Genomic DNA, 14,928 nt, shown 5'->3' on the forward strand with positions numbered 1-14,928 from the left:
TAAAAACAAAATAACCATATTTAATTTGGAACTTTAAATTCGATTTCAATTTTTAATTTAGTAATAATTTTTTAACCCATAAAGAATTTAGTAACTACTACACTAATCTAGATGACAAAACAAATAATCTGAAAATTCTCTAGATTTTGGTATAAACATTTTTGACACATGGCAATCCCTTTGCTCTTATGTGATACATTCTCAGGTGGCGAAATCTCAGAAGGGTAATTTCTTAATACACTAAACACAAATACACATTTAAATTTCAAAACTTGCAGCAGAACTGCTCAAAAAACGAAATTGTAGCTTATATAGAAATGTCGCTTTAGAAGGGTATTAATATAGCGTTGCTGTTCCCCTGAGAGAAACACTATAAAATACTGTAAGGTATTTTAAATTTTCTTTAAATACTTACATAGTATTGATGTTCAGTTAGGTTCACACAAAAGGAAACAATAGCCGATAAAATTCAGAAAAATAAAAGTGAAAAAAATCTTAAAGGATTTACTTATATTATTCCTAAAAGCATTATAACTTTACTTTTTCCCCTCCCCCCTTATGTGAACATATACAGACAAAATTATGCAGGTTTCATGCACCTTTTTATATGTCACTTTTTGTTCCAATAGATTTAATAGCAAAGAACAAACATCAATGAAATCAAGAAACACAAAAACGCATTTGAAATGTATAATTTGTACAGTATATTTGCACAGGGGGGTGGGGGTAAAGTAAATTGAAATACCTCCAGGAATAATATAAGGACTTCATAATTTTTTAAAGATGTTTTCTGAATCTTACAGTGATAGGGTTCTCTTTCTGCTTCTATACCTTGGGACCTTCATTGTGATTACTTGATTCACAGCTTCGTTGTTCTTCACAAAAACTTATTCACAATACGAAGAATTAAGCAAAGAGAAAACGGGTTTTAATTTCGATAAAGCAGTGAATAAAAATAAAATAAAAAACAAAACTACACTCAGACTAAAAAATAAAAAATAATCCGAATATTTCAGCCTCACGTCCAGGAGCCATTCTTAACAGAAAAAATTACAAACAACAGAAAAAAAGAAAAAAAAGTTTTTTTTAAAAACATAACACAAAAAAAACAGCAACTAAACACAAAAGAAAACAATGAATCAAAAAGAACAACTCACATTATAAACAAAACTTTCAGCACTGATGGTAATAATTTAAGACAACACCAAAGCAAATATTTATAATGAAACCATGGGTTCCTTTCCTCGTGCAACAATCGTTGTATAAATGGGAATCAATTAAAAGTGAAAATTATATTTACTTTAACAAAACAAAAGAGGGTCACCAAACCCCAGGTCCACCACCCCTAAAAAAGTCTTTCAGGCTAATGAAACAATTTTATGAATTATAAATTGAATGGATTTTTTCCATTTGCTAGTTTAGCTGCAGCCCATTGACTTCTCACAGCATTGACCTTACTTTGCCTTTCGTTCAAAAGGTTATCACTTGTTTCAGGATAATTATGTAAATCACTACTCGTTGAAGTTTTTTTGTAAGTTATGCATATTTTTTACTACTGAAAGCGTTCGTAAAAAATTAAAATTTCTAGTTGCCTCTTTAAGTAATCAAAAAATTGGAGGGCAACTAGGCCTCCCCCTTCTTTTTTTTCTCAAAATCTTCCGATTAAAACTATGAGAAAGCCATTTAGCCAAAAAAAATTAATATGCAAATTTCGTTTTAATTATTTATGTGCAGAGAGCCAAAATCCTAACATCTATCAATTCAAAAACGTTCAGAAATTAAAAAAAAACAAGCTTTTTCACTGAAAGTAAGAAGCGACATTAAAACTTAAAACGAACAGAAATTACTCCATATGTGAAGGGGCTTTTTTCTCCTCAACGCCCCGCTCTTTGCACTAAAGTTTTTTTACTGTTTTAAAAGGTAGAGTTAAGAGAAAGAGTAAAACTTTAGCGTAAAGAGCAGGGCGTTGAGGAGAAAAAGCCCCTTTGGAGTAATCTCTGTTCGTTTTAAGTTTTAATATCGCTCCTTACTTTCAGTTTTAAAAAAACTTGTTTTTTTTAATTAATACTAACACCCCCATATATGATCTTTTTTATTTCTATGATTTCTCTGAAACTTTGTAAAAGTCCTACAGACATATCAACAATTTTCGTGGAGATATATTTGTGGAAAGATATATTTGCATTCAAAAGCATGCTCTTGGGAAATTCTTAATTGTAAACTATTTTCTGAGCCATCCACGGTGGAAATTCCTTTTTTTCTTTGACTCTGAGCATTTCAGACAATATAATCTTAATTCCTAGATTTTTGCGAATTTCTATTCCAGCCTCAAAACAATTTTACTGGTTCCTCAGACTTTTTTTTTTTTTTTTTTTTTGTGATATTACAGCCTGGTTTCATTATCTTTGACTCTGTGGGGTGGCTTTTCCATCAGTCCAGATTTTTCAAATAAATTTAACTGTTCTCACCCTTCTTCTTGTGTCCAGACCAGCCAATGTAATCTATGTGGTAGAAATGAAATGGGCACTGTGTATCTTGCTCGGTATGTAATCCTTACTGCAGTGTCTTGAATAAAATTCAACTTAGCAAGTGTATATTGGCAGGTCATCCCATATATTACTGAACAATAATCCATCTTAGGCGATATGTATTTTCAAAATATTCAAGTAAGAATTCAGGAAATAGGCCACCACCACCAGACAAATAGGCTACACTTTTCATTTCCAGTATAATTTATCACCAACAATACGTCCAAATATATATCAATTATATATATCCATATTCAACATATATACCATATTCAACATCAGCTATAGTAGGTTTTTTTCAGTAGAACAAAAATTGGTCATATGAGATTTCCAGTTTAATTTATTATCACCAATACATCCAAAAATTTTAAATTCCTTGAGTTACTCAATTGGATTTCCATTCAGCATCAGCCATGGTAGGTCCTCTAGCCTTTTCCTTGTGAATATAATTGCCCTTGTTATAGAAGTAAAAAAAAATCAGGTTGGCATCCTTTCCCATTCTTCTAATATCCATATCATGCATTTAGCAATCTCCTTAAGATGGGATGTAACCCTTGCCATAAGCCAAGAATAAAAAAAAACATCAGCGAAAACAATACCACTGTCTTCACTTACATTTATGGAGATGTCATGTGACCCAAAATTGAACATGTCAGGAACTAATACTGATCCCTGGGGAACCTTTCTTTTGAGTAATACTATTGTTTCCAACAACAATCCTCCCATCCTGACTTTAGATTTTCTTTCATGTAAATAAGCCCTTAGGAATGGCAATATCTGACCTTTTATATTTGCATCCATAATTCCTGAAATCATCTTCATATACAACATATTGTCAAAAGTGCATTCAATGTCCAATAATAATGTCAACTTAATACACCCATTTTGAATGAAAAATAAGGCCTCTTGTATCAATCAATTTTTTAATCCACATTATATATCTTTATTGAATTTATTATATTCTAAAACATATTCCATATGCTTCTTCACTATTCTTTCCTTGATCATTCCAAGGACTGGTAAAAGTATAATATATATGTAACTCTCCATTTTAGATGCATCTTTATCCATGTATCCATGCTTCATTTAAAATTTCCAGCAGAATATTTTTTCATCTGTCAGGTAGAGCTTTCACAAATTGTGGCAAAGCTTTGTCTGGTTCAGGGAGAGTATTTAGTAAATACTTAGTAGTTTCTTCCAATTCTTGTTTAATGAATGGTTTAATGTGTTGATCTTAAAATCCAAGTCTTCCTAGTTCTGCTGCTGTCCAGTCTGTCTCTAGATTCCTTAACACACTAGGGTCTGTTTATTAACAAGTGACTGCAATATTTAGCAGCTGCTTCTGCCTTTTGATCATCTTCAATAATTGTCTCATTTCCAAATACAATGAAGGGGGAGGGGTTGCTTCTAGAAATTGTACTGACATCATTTTTTTTTTTTTATTTGTTACTCTTGATGCAGCTTTCTGAAAATTCCGATTAATTATAAATTTTTCCCAAGGGTTCCTCTTTGCCTCAAGAACACATCTTCTGCAAACAAAAAATGCACTTTTGTGTTCTATATGATTATCTAGATTCCATACCAGGTTAAGTTCTTTGTGCAATTTTCAACTCATGTTTAGAATTTGAACAGTTTTCATTCAACTAGATACTTTCTTTCTGGTACTTCACTTCTTTATAGGAAATTCTTATTTTGGCTGATTCCACTATTTGTGTTGCAAGAGCAACACTTTGGTTTTGTCCCGTTTTTTTTTTTTTTTTTTTTTTTTCCTATGCCGCATATCTCAGCCTATTCCTGGACACTGATAAGGGTCTAACCTGTGCGGTTTTTACGGAAAGTGTGGACCTCAGGCCGGATTGATGAATATGACATCACATTTTAGAAGGCTCTGCAGAACTCATGCCTGGGGCCAAAAAGGATGGCTTTTGCTTGTCCACGAGCCAGAGCCTATGGTGTGCGAAGTGAAGTGGAGTTATATAGCCTATGTCAGAGAGGAGTATCTGAAGTTGTGCAGCCAAGCTTTTGTTCCATCAAACCATGTTTCTGCTTTCGAGTGGAAAGCTCCGTTCTAGCAGGCAAGCAGGCAGGCACCACTTTCAAATTGAAGATGGACTAAAATCTACAAGTGTTAAATATATGCGGCAGTTACCCGGCCCCACAACCAATATATCTTCTTTGAGCGATAAATAGAAAAATTTACAAAAGCAAAAATGTGGCATTTCCCCAGAGGTCAGAAAGTGCTGTCATCTATTGTTCCTACCCATTTCTGTTCGTGATTTCAGCTGAGTTTATCATTCAGTTTTTCGGACTTGGGATTGCGATAGAGAGATGGTATCAGATGTGCCTAATAAACTTTAAAAGTTCTCTCATTGCTAAAGAAATTGGAGCTTATCCTTTGCTCCTTTCTAAGTGGTGACGTTAGAAAGTTGGCCTACAGCAAAAAAAAATCAACTTTTGAACTAAGACAGATAGAATTTTTTTCGACGGCAATCAATAGCTCATGATGAGCTGATCAAAGTATATGACATCCATTTTTTTGTACAAAAATTCCTTCATGAGGTATACCAGTTTGAAAGTTTCAAGGGGTTGACAAATTCAGTAGCAAGGTACATACTGAAACGAAAATCTAGGCCAATACAAATTGTGAAACATATAGAGGACTTGTAAGCAACAGTCGGCTGTTAGGTAATAATCATCTTCAGCAATGAGGGTTAGCAACTTTTGCTAGTTCGTGTATCTGTTATTTGTTTCCAGTGTGTTTCAGTGTAAAACCAATTTAGTTTCAGTGGTAAGACATGTAGGGGACTTGTAAGTAATAATCTGCTATTAGGCTAAAGTCATCTTTAGCAATGAGGGGTTTGCAACTATGCTAGTTAGTGTACCAATTTATTTGTTTCCAGTGAACTTTATGTCTATCACGGGAGAGGGACTTATAAGTAACAATCGGTTCACTTTGGGCTAGAAACGGCTGTTAGCTCATAATTATCTTTGGCAATGAGGGTTTGCCACTTTTGCTAGTTGGTGTACCTATTATTATGTTTCCAGTGCATTTGATGGTTAAGCCAATTTGGTTCCAGTGGTAAGAAATGTAGGGGACTTGTAAGTAATAATCGCTGTTGGGCTACAATCATCTTCAGCGATGAGGGGTTTGCAACTTTTGCTAGTTGGTGTACCCATTTATTTGTTTCCAGTGAACTTGATGTCTATCATGGGAGAGGGACTTGTAAGTAAGAATCTGTTCACTTTGGGCTAGAAATTTGTGCAAATTAGTGCACATTGTACTCGATCTCTTTAAATCTGACAGAAAGAAGTGTTTACGTAATGGGTACAAACGAGAATGTAAAACAATGAGGTAGTTTTGTAATAATTAGTGTCACCTATGGTATTTTAATCCTGAAAAGTTACAGATAGCTTTATAATACCAACTAGATCATATATGATATTGTTCCAAATTTTCATCCATCACAATGTCTATGATTGAAAAGGATAAAATTCAACTGGCTGCAAAGTCAATTTAGTCCCTTCTTTCAATATTATTTTGTAGTTGTTGTTTTTTCAATGCTGAGGAATAGCCTTTGGTCATGTGATAACTGATTGCGTTCTTGTTTGAGCACACAATTTTAAAAACTTTGATAGGCTGACAACTTCATCCTTTAACCAATAGTGAAGAAACAAGCACAAACGAGAATGTAAAACAATGAGATAGTTTTGAAATAATTTATAGAATTCGTCTATGGTATTTTGATCCTGAAAAGTTAAGGATAGCTTTAAAATACCAAATAGATTATATAAGATATTGTTCTGAGTTTTCATCCATCATGATGTCTACAATTGAAAAGGATAAAGTTCAACTGGCTACAAAGTCAATTTAGTGATTTCTTTCAATACTATTTTGTCGTCGTTTTTTCAACGCTGAGGAATAGCCTTTGATCATGTGATTACTGATCGATGGCAAAGAAGCAAAACCAAATTGTTGCTCTTGCAACACTTCAGTTGGCGAAGCCAAACAAAGGTTGCCACAACACTTCACGTTGCCTGGGCAATATAGGTCCAGTTTTACTTGAAACAGCTCAATTTTTCAATTTAGATTTATCTCTTCTTCTATGACTGACTGCATGTCAAAATCTTTATATATTCTTGAAAGTTTATTCCAACTTACACTTTCTTTTGGAAATATTTTCTGTGGCTGGTATGCAGGAGGGATTTGTCTTGTGAAATACGCATTATTGGGCAATGGTCACAAATAAGTAAGCTCTCTCTTACATGGTCTGCATTTAGTTTGGGATACATACTGGAAGTACAAATACTAAATCAATAGTGGTTGTTTTTCCTGTGAAGGGATTTTTCCTGGTAGATAGTCCAGCTGAGGCTGCCTAACAAATAGGATTGCAACTCAAATAATTTTCTATACTAGTTCCAGAATTATTTTGAACAGTACACTTACACCACACTTTGCTATGTCTATTAAAATCACTGGTCATTACTATATTCTCATTTGCTGGAATTTTCTTTGTTGGTTCTTCTATTTCTTGTCCAATTATTATTGTTCCCAGGTAGGTTATGTATTAATATAATATTTACATGCTTATTGTTTCTAAAATATATTTTGACTCCAATTGTTTCTCCACCATCTTCACCATTAAATGGGCAATTTACTGTAGGCTTAAGCCAAGTCTCCTAGATGTAGAAATCATCTGTCTCCTTATCAATAAAATAGTCCGACAACAGTTCTCTTTTTTCTTTAACAATTGAGCAGGCATTCCAAATCAACAATTTATGGGCAAAAAGTTTCTGTTTGATTTTCTAATATATCAAATACTTGACATACTGTCAAAACTTCAAACTGATTAATCTTTCCAAGCTTCATTTTTACCTCAAATTACAGCTTGGAGCAATCTAAGGATTTCCTCCTTGTAGGCTCTGTGAAGAATTGAAGACAAGTTGAAGACTCGTGGGCTTCCAAATCATATTTCTACTCAACATCACTCCACTCAGCATCCACTCTTGATTTGGAAGTGTCAAGACAAGTTGCAGAGACAGCATATTCTGACAGTCTATTCCAAAGGCTGGTGCTTCTGTTTGAAAAGAATTGATCTCTCTGGTGGAGTCTGAATGACATCTTAGACAGTTTCTTTGAGTGACATCTGGTAGAAGAGGTGGCAGCAAACAAGAGCAAATCAGAAACAATGTTTGTTCAAATAAGTTCGAATGCAGTTATCACATCCCACGTTTAAACCTATATGTTAGGCTTGGTAGTTTGAGGCAAGGAAGATGTTCAAAATAGGGGACTGTTTGGAATTTGCAAATCAATTTTGTTGCTTGCCTTTGGACTGCTTCTAGGATGAATTTGTCATTTTTTGTACAAAGGGGATGCAAGTGTCATGCCAACATCAAGTTTAGGTCAAACAAGAGCTTTATATAGGGTTGTCATGACTCCTGCAGAGCAGTTGCTGATAGTTCTCTTTATTGTTCCTAGGGTTTGGTTAGCTGATGAATCAGCAATAGCAGCATGAGAATCATGCTTAAGTTTCTCATTAACCATGATACCCAGATCTCAATCCTTGTGAACAGCCTCAAGTGGTAGGTCATTGAGAGTGTACCCAAAATATAAGTTTATTTTCTCAAAAATGAAGAACATGGCATTTAGATGTGTTGGATCTCAATAACCAGACATTTGCCGAATTATTAAGCTCATTTACATTGCATTGAAAACATCTGCATCAAGTTGGTTTCTGATACCACCAATAAATTTGGAATTTGGTACCAAACTAGGGGCATCATTAATAAAAATATTGAAGAGGGTAAGGCCAAGGATAGTACCTTGCAGCACAACACTCTTGAAAAGCATTGAATTGGAATATGTCAGCCTTCCATGAGATGTGAATATTCCAACCTGTCGAGTACTTTCAGCAAGAAATGCCTTAATTGAGCAAACAACTTGGTTGTTTATTTCTACAGCATGTAACTTGACAATCAATCTCCCATGACAGACCCTATCAAAGGCTTTGGCTAGGTCAAAGAGGGCAACATCAACTGGAATTCCCCTGTCTATTAGAACTGTTACAAGAGTGTAAGACTTCATTAAATTTGTGTCAACAGATCTGCCACTTGGCAAACCATGTTGAGAATGGTGAAGGATGCCATTCTTTTCAAGATATTTAATAATAGCATCATTTATTATTCCTTCAGTCATATTGACAACAGAAGAGGTAATACTGATTGGCCCGTAATTTGCAGCAGAATTTCTTTTTCCCTTTTTCTAAACTGGAGTTATGTATGCTTTTTTCCAATCCACCAGAAGTTGTGCAGCTTTGATTGATTTTTGGAAGATTACAGCTAATGGGCCAGCTAGGATATTTTTAGTATGTTTGAGAAGCCAAGGATTAATATTGTCAAGACCCTTAGATTTATTTACATTAATTGAAGCAAGTTTCTTATTCACCATGCATTCAGTTACTTCAATATCTGGAATAGCAGTAGTGATTGGGTAAGAAGAGAGTGCAGGAGGTGGGACATCCTGATCATCAAGAAATACTGAGGAAAATTGTTTGTTCAAGACTTCTGCTTTATTTTCAGGTGTGGATATCACATATCCATTTTCCCACAAATCTGGAACTGAATGTCAACCTGGTTTTTCTGTTAATGCATGCCTCCAAAAGAGTTTGGGATTTACCTTGATATGTTAAGCCAGTTTATTTTCGTAATTTGAATTTTAATTTTTTAATGCTATCTGTAACAGGATTTCTGGCTACCTGGTATCTTTTGAAGTTACAGGAGTTCCTATCTTTGCAGTACTTATTTTCATACTTTGGATTTTCTTTGGATGAGATTACAAATAAAAATAGTCAGATACGGCAGTGTTTTAGGCAGTCTAATCATCTTGATGCTAGTATGTCTTGATTCAGCACCAAGTAATAAAGTTTTGAAGATATGCCAAGAACTTTCAAGATCATCATCTGTGGTAAAGCTCCAGTTAACACATGCTAAATCTCTACATAGAGCTTTGTAATCAATACATGAGTGATGTTTATAAGTAGTTTGTTTGCTGTAAATATTAATTATAGGGAGAATTGTAACATGGTTGCTTTTTCCAAAGGGGGGGAGCAGATTATCATTGCTTATCAATATCTCTGGACTAGAAACAATAAGTAGGTCAAGAAGGGATGAATTCTGATCACTACAAATTCTTGTAGGTTCATTCATAGTTTGGTATAGATAATTGTTTGATAGACAACATGCAAAGGGAGAGCCTGTAGTTTGTATTTTTGATGACCCATATCCATCAATCCATAAAATTTCTGGCAGATTGAAATCACCAACTATAACTGTCTCAAAGGATTTGATTTTTAGGATATTAGGTTCCATTTCCAAAAGGGCATTTTCGCTATTAATCTGGCTTGGAGAACAAAGGCTACAATATGTTCATCCAATGCATATTATATTATTATCAATAGTTATAGGTAACCACACTGTTTCAATCCAAGGTCTACAATTGTTTGTGGCAATAATAACACCCGCCTACAGTTCCTCCCTAACAAAAATAGCCACTCCTCTCCTAAAATCAGGTTTCAATAAATTTAAAAAAGGTTTATAACCATTGGTGCTGATGCAAGATTCTGTAAGTTTGGTATTGCTAAATTTGGTGCACACTTCCATAACTGCAAGTATATCAGCTTGTTCTTTTAAAAGAACAGAGGCAGCCTTGTTCTGTTAATTTAAAAAACTGTCAGCATTGGTACTCATGATTTTAAATACATTAAAAAAATATTCATTTTATATTGATAAAAAAAAAAGTCAGAGAAGCTATTTATAGGTGTGTAGAAAGAGCCAAAGGACAAAACAAGACTTCAAATTGTGATAGACTTGAAGGATGGTTCAGAAAACTCATTAATACTTAACAAATAGTCCATGGCCTGGTAAGAATGCCATCTACCTGGACAGAACAATTTCTTTTTCAATAATCATTTGCTCTGGCATCTGACACAGTCAATCTAATTTTTCATTAAAAGGTAGTTTCCCAATTTCCAATAGTCCATGAGTAATCAACAATCCAATAAATATTTTTCAGGTAAAATCATTCTTTAATCTCTGTTGTAGTCCTGTTTAAAATATTTTTTTCTGGACATAGAGATGATTGCAATGCTTGTGCATAACTTCTAAATGCTGTTTTTGAATCCAATCCCATACTTATCTATAACTCTCCTTATTTTCTCTTCTCAGTAGACAGATGCATAATACTGAAGAATTATTTTGCTTACAATTAGTAAATTTGCAGCTGATCAATCTCTCCTCATATGGCTGTTGCTTACACAGACAACCTTTGCTTTGATGTTTATTTGCATGTGTCAGGCATACTAGAGTTTTTTTGTTTTTTTTTAACAATTTCTATCCAAATACCTATACTTCTGCCAACTGAAGCATTGCAGAACTCTTCTTTTGTACACAAAAATGTCTCTATTTCTGCCAAAGCACCATATGTTGGTAGGTAAGTTCTTTTATACAAAATATAAATATTACCATTACAGCATAACAATCCTTCAATTCTCACTCCTCCCCATTACATCTTTTTATCTCACAGCTGCATCAATCTCAAACTTTGACTGGACACAGCCTGTTATCTATTCCTCTGTAAGGTAGATTGGCATACCTTTTATAATTCCTTGGAAAAGAATCTTGTTTTTTTCATTTCTATATATGGCCCAGCCAATTCCTTCATAAAAAGAGCTTTCTTTGCTGCATCTTCTTTCCTAAAATAAAATTATTTCCTGTTGCCTCAAATTCAAATTTGTCATCACCCAGCCCTTTTTGTAGGCTATCCATAACATAGTCTTCTGGGAACCTGGAATTTTCATCTTTTAACTGCACCTCACCTTGTTTTGTAAATGGTTTCCAGTGCCTGTGATTGGATGTGGTTGCTACTAGATGCTTCTGGGCTCATTTCTGTTTTTGCTTTTTGAACTGGCTGAGATCAAGAAGAGCCTGAATTATTTAGCTTTCTCTTTCAGGTCAGCAATACCTTCTACAATACAAGGTTTAACTATAAACAGTTCCAGTTCAGTTTCATCTGTTTCTGCAACTGATGGTAGTTGCTCAATAGATAATTGACTATGCCTAGTAACTAGTTGTATTAGAGATTAAATTCTTGGGATTCGACAATGATGGGTGCTTACAAATGGAATTTGACATCTTGGTAAGCAAAATATCTACCTCCAGGATCAAATTTACATGAAGGCATTGGAATCTAATTGATGTTACAGTTCTTCAACCCTAAAGCACTTTGACCACCATTGTAGACTACTGAGCCCCAGTAGTGTAATTTAGTCAAAATCCTGAGAGGGGCAAAAATGCTGTCTTGAAGAGGCAATTTCCCCTTCCTTGATATTTAACAGAAACAGCCAGGATAAATACCATCTATAAGACAATGACAGTTTTGTAGATAGCAATTGTTTCATCATGATTTTAAAACTTAAATAGTTCTATTGAATCCATGCTCTTTTAAAGAAATTTGGCATTAAAAATGTAAAACACCAAAAGAAGTGAAGATAAAGGTTAGCTATGTTCAAAATGTGTTAATTATCATTATTCTCCATACTGTGAAGTAAAAACTGTTTTCTTAACATGATTCCTTGAGTGGAGGTAGCTATCTAAGCATAACCCTAGGATCCTAGTTATACATAAGGAAACATGTAAAGAAAACAATTCTTACTTCAAAATATGCAAAATAATCCTAGTTAACACATTTTCTAGGGGGAAAACCTTTATCTTCACTTCTTTCCTTGTACTTCTAGTTTTTCTACCATATTTCTAAATATGTGTGTATTCTATAAGTCTTGAAAAGCATTTAGCCTGTAAACAAATGTCCAAATGCCATCTAGTCTAGCTTGTCACTATTAGTCTGTTTATTTGTGTGAGAAATAATTAGATGGTATTGAGTTTGTTTAATTATAGGCCTATACATAGAGCAATTGAAAATGTGGTTTAAATTACCTTAAATTGCATTTTCCAGCAAAATAAGGATTAAATCCTGTAGAATCAATGGTTAGTGATGATGATGGTTGGACATCTTAATGGCATCCCACTCAGTTCACCATGGCTTTGATGACCATTCTCTATCAACAGCTCTTTTAAAGGCAGCAGTACTGGGGGTAGTGACTGCTTTTTTGGTGAGAGAATTCCAAAAACTCACTATTCTGTAAGTGAAGAAGTTATTGCATAGTCTAGTGGCAGCTCTCTTCTGATATAGTTTCTGACTATGTCCCCTAGTTTTGGCAACTCAACTCAAGTCTGGTCAAGTTGAAATAGCTTATTTAATGGAGAGTTATTATTCAGGAGCTTATGTGTCATAATAATATCACTCCTTTTACATCTATAGACAAGAGTGGGGAGTTTCAGCCTCTTCAAACAGGATGGATAGTTTAAATATTTGTATCCCTAAATTGCTTTTGTAGCCCATCTCTGAACTGTTTCTAACTTCTGCTGGTCGCCTTTGTTGAAGGGACTAGCAACATACATGCCAAACTCCAAATTAGGCCTGACCAATGCCTTGAATAATTTAGTCATCACCATAGGTGACCTACTAGTGATTGTTCTTTTTATAATGCCCAGGGTTTGGAGTGCTTTGGCTACAGCTGTCTGTGTGTGTATAGTGAATTTCAATTCTTTGTCAACTATGACCCCTAACTCTCTCTCTAGGCTACTTCAGACAAGATAATAGTCTGTCTTGATCCATCCATCCCTAACATATGAGAAGGGCATTTCTCATTTTTCTTTCCAAAGTGGATTGTTTGACATTTATTTACACTGAATTCAAGCCTTCACAAAGTTGCCCAATGGGAAAGTACCCACAGGTCATTCTGCATAGAGGCTCTCTTATTGGGTGTATTGACAGGTCTAATGAGTTTGGAGTCAGATTATTTTTCAGAAATAGGCTATACTAAATAAAATTGTACAACATTGAAAGGATAGATTATAAAGGTTTTCCCCCCCTGCACAATGTGTTGACTAGGGTTACTCTGTATATTATGATATGAGTTGTTTTCTTAACATGTTTGTTTATGTATAGCTGGTTTCCTAGACTTATACTCTCTAGGTATACTATTATCATGTTTTTATAGTAGCCTTAACTGCACATTCAGGCCTATAGACTATTTATATTAATCATTAAGACATGCCAATCAACTATTTCCCCCTACCCAACCCTTCAAGGTTAAATATATTCTCCAAATTATATACAGACCCGGGTATTAGCGCAGCATAAATAGGACTATTGAGAAGCAAACATGTTAACAGTTTGCTTCATAATTAGCCTATTCCGAAACTTGAGTTAATTTGAAGTGTGTTATCTTCTAGTTTATCAATTAAATTGCAAGAACTATAAAAATCATCTATTATTTTTACTTACTAATAACTTGAAAGACTTTTTTCTAGACTTCTTAACAAGACAACATTTTTCTCTCCTCCATTTAGCACAGTGATAGTGTTTAAAATATCTTGCCGAATATGCCAATTCAAATCATTGAATCAAGAATTGTGTTTTCAGGTACTGGGCTTAACAAAAACCCAGCAGGGATTGAAAAAATCATTTCAGATTCCTTGTGTCAACCCAGCAAAAACTTAGTTTTTCATCTTACGGGCTCTTCAATATTGTAACACGCCGGAAAAGCACGGCTAAACAAGGGTTCTGATACAACATTTGTCTGTGATTAACAGGGCAATTAGAACGATAATATTCACTACCTCTGTAAATGTGGGCGGTTTGAAAGCAGGACTAAGGTTAATTTTATGGCAAATCAAAAACGGTTACCACTCCTATTGGCTTATCCCCATTTCTAGCATTTCCCTTAAGTTCCTGTTAATTTTTTGTTATTATTATTTTTTTTTAATCAGGCATTTTCATAAATCAAAAAAATTTTATGATATAGTGCGTAAATTAAAGTGAATAAATCATGTAAGAAATTAACTATTAAAAGTAAAAGGAATGCTTTAGTGAAAAATATGTTGACAGTTAAAGAAAACTAAAAACAGTATTCTTCTGCCTCAGAAACCATTCTTAATTCAAAATATAATGATTAGATTTTGCAGAGATTAGGCTAGTGTAATTTATCCGCAGTGATCTGTTTTTAATTGTGATTAAATATATATTTTGTCTTATGCCAACGGGCCAGAACTGAAATTTTAACAAACCTCAGTAGGCTACTTACTGAATTTACTAAAAAAAAGCAGAATTTAAGAAAAGCGGTTGCCATATGCCTTTTAAGCAATAAAGCTTTGAGCAATGACTCTATGAAACCATCGAAGCTCGAAAATCATCTAAGAAGGTGTCATCCTGATAAAATAGATAAAGATTTGGAATATTTTCTAAAATTGAAGGGAAAAATGAAAATCAATCCACTGTGCACCA

General features: G+C 34.2%; 1 protein-coding gene across 3 annotated transcripts in view; it reads right to left on the bottom strand.

Annotated features, from left to right (window-relative positions):
* The window catches only part of LOC136032067 (uncharacterized), a 46,130-nt gene extending 32,031 nt beyond the window's left edge, over positions 1-14,099 (bottom strand). For 2 of the 3 annotated variants that reach the window (XM_065712191.1, XM_065712205.1), the window contains exon 1: positions 13,930-14,099. The gene's annotated coding sequence lies outside the window, so the exon portion shown is untranslated. Of the gene's footprint in view, positions 1-12,515; positions 12,719-13,929 lie in introns of all 3 variants that reach the window. The other variant, XM_065712196.1, reaches the window with a different exon arrangement.
* Positions 14,100-14,928: the final 829 nt, after the last annotated feature.

Source organism: Artemia franciscana, chromosome 1, assembly GCF_032884065.1.
Source record: "Artemia franciscana chromosome 1, ASM3288406v1, whole genome shotgun sequence".
In the NCBI taxonomy this organism is placed as follows: Eukaryota; Metazoa; Arthropoda; class Branchiopoda; order Anostraca; family Artemiidae; genus Artemia; species Artemia franciscana.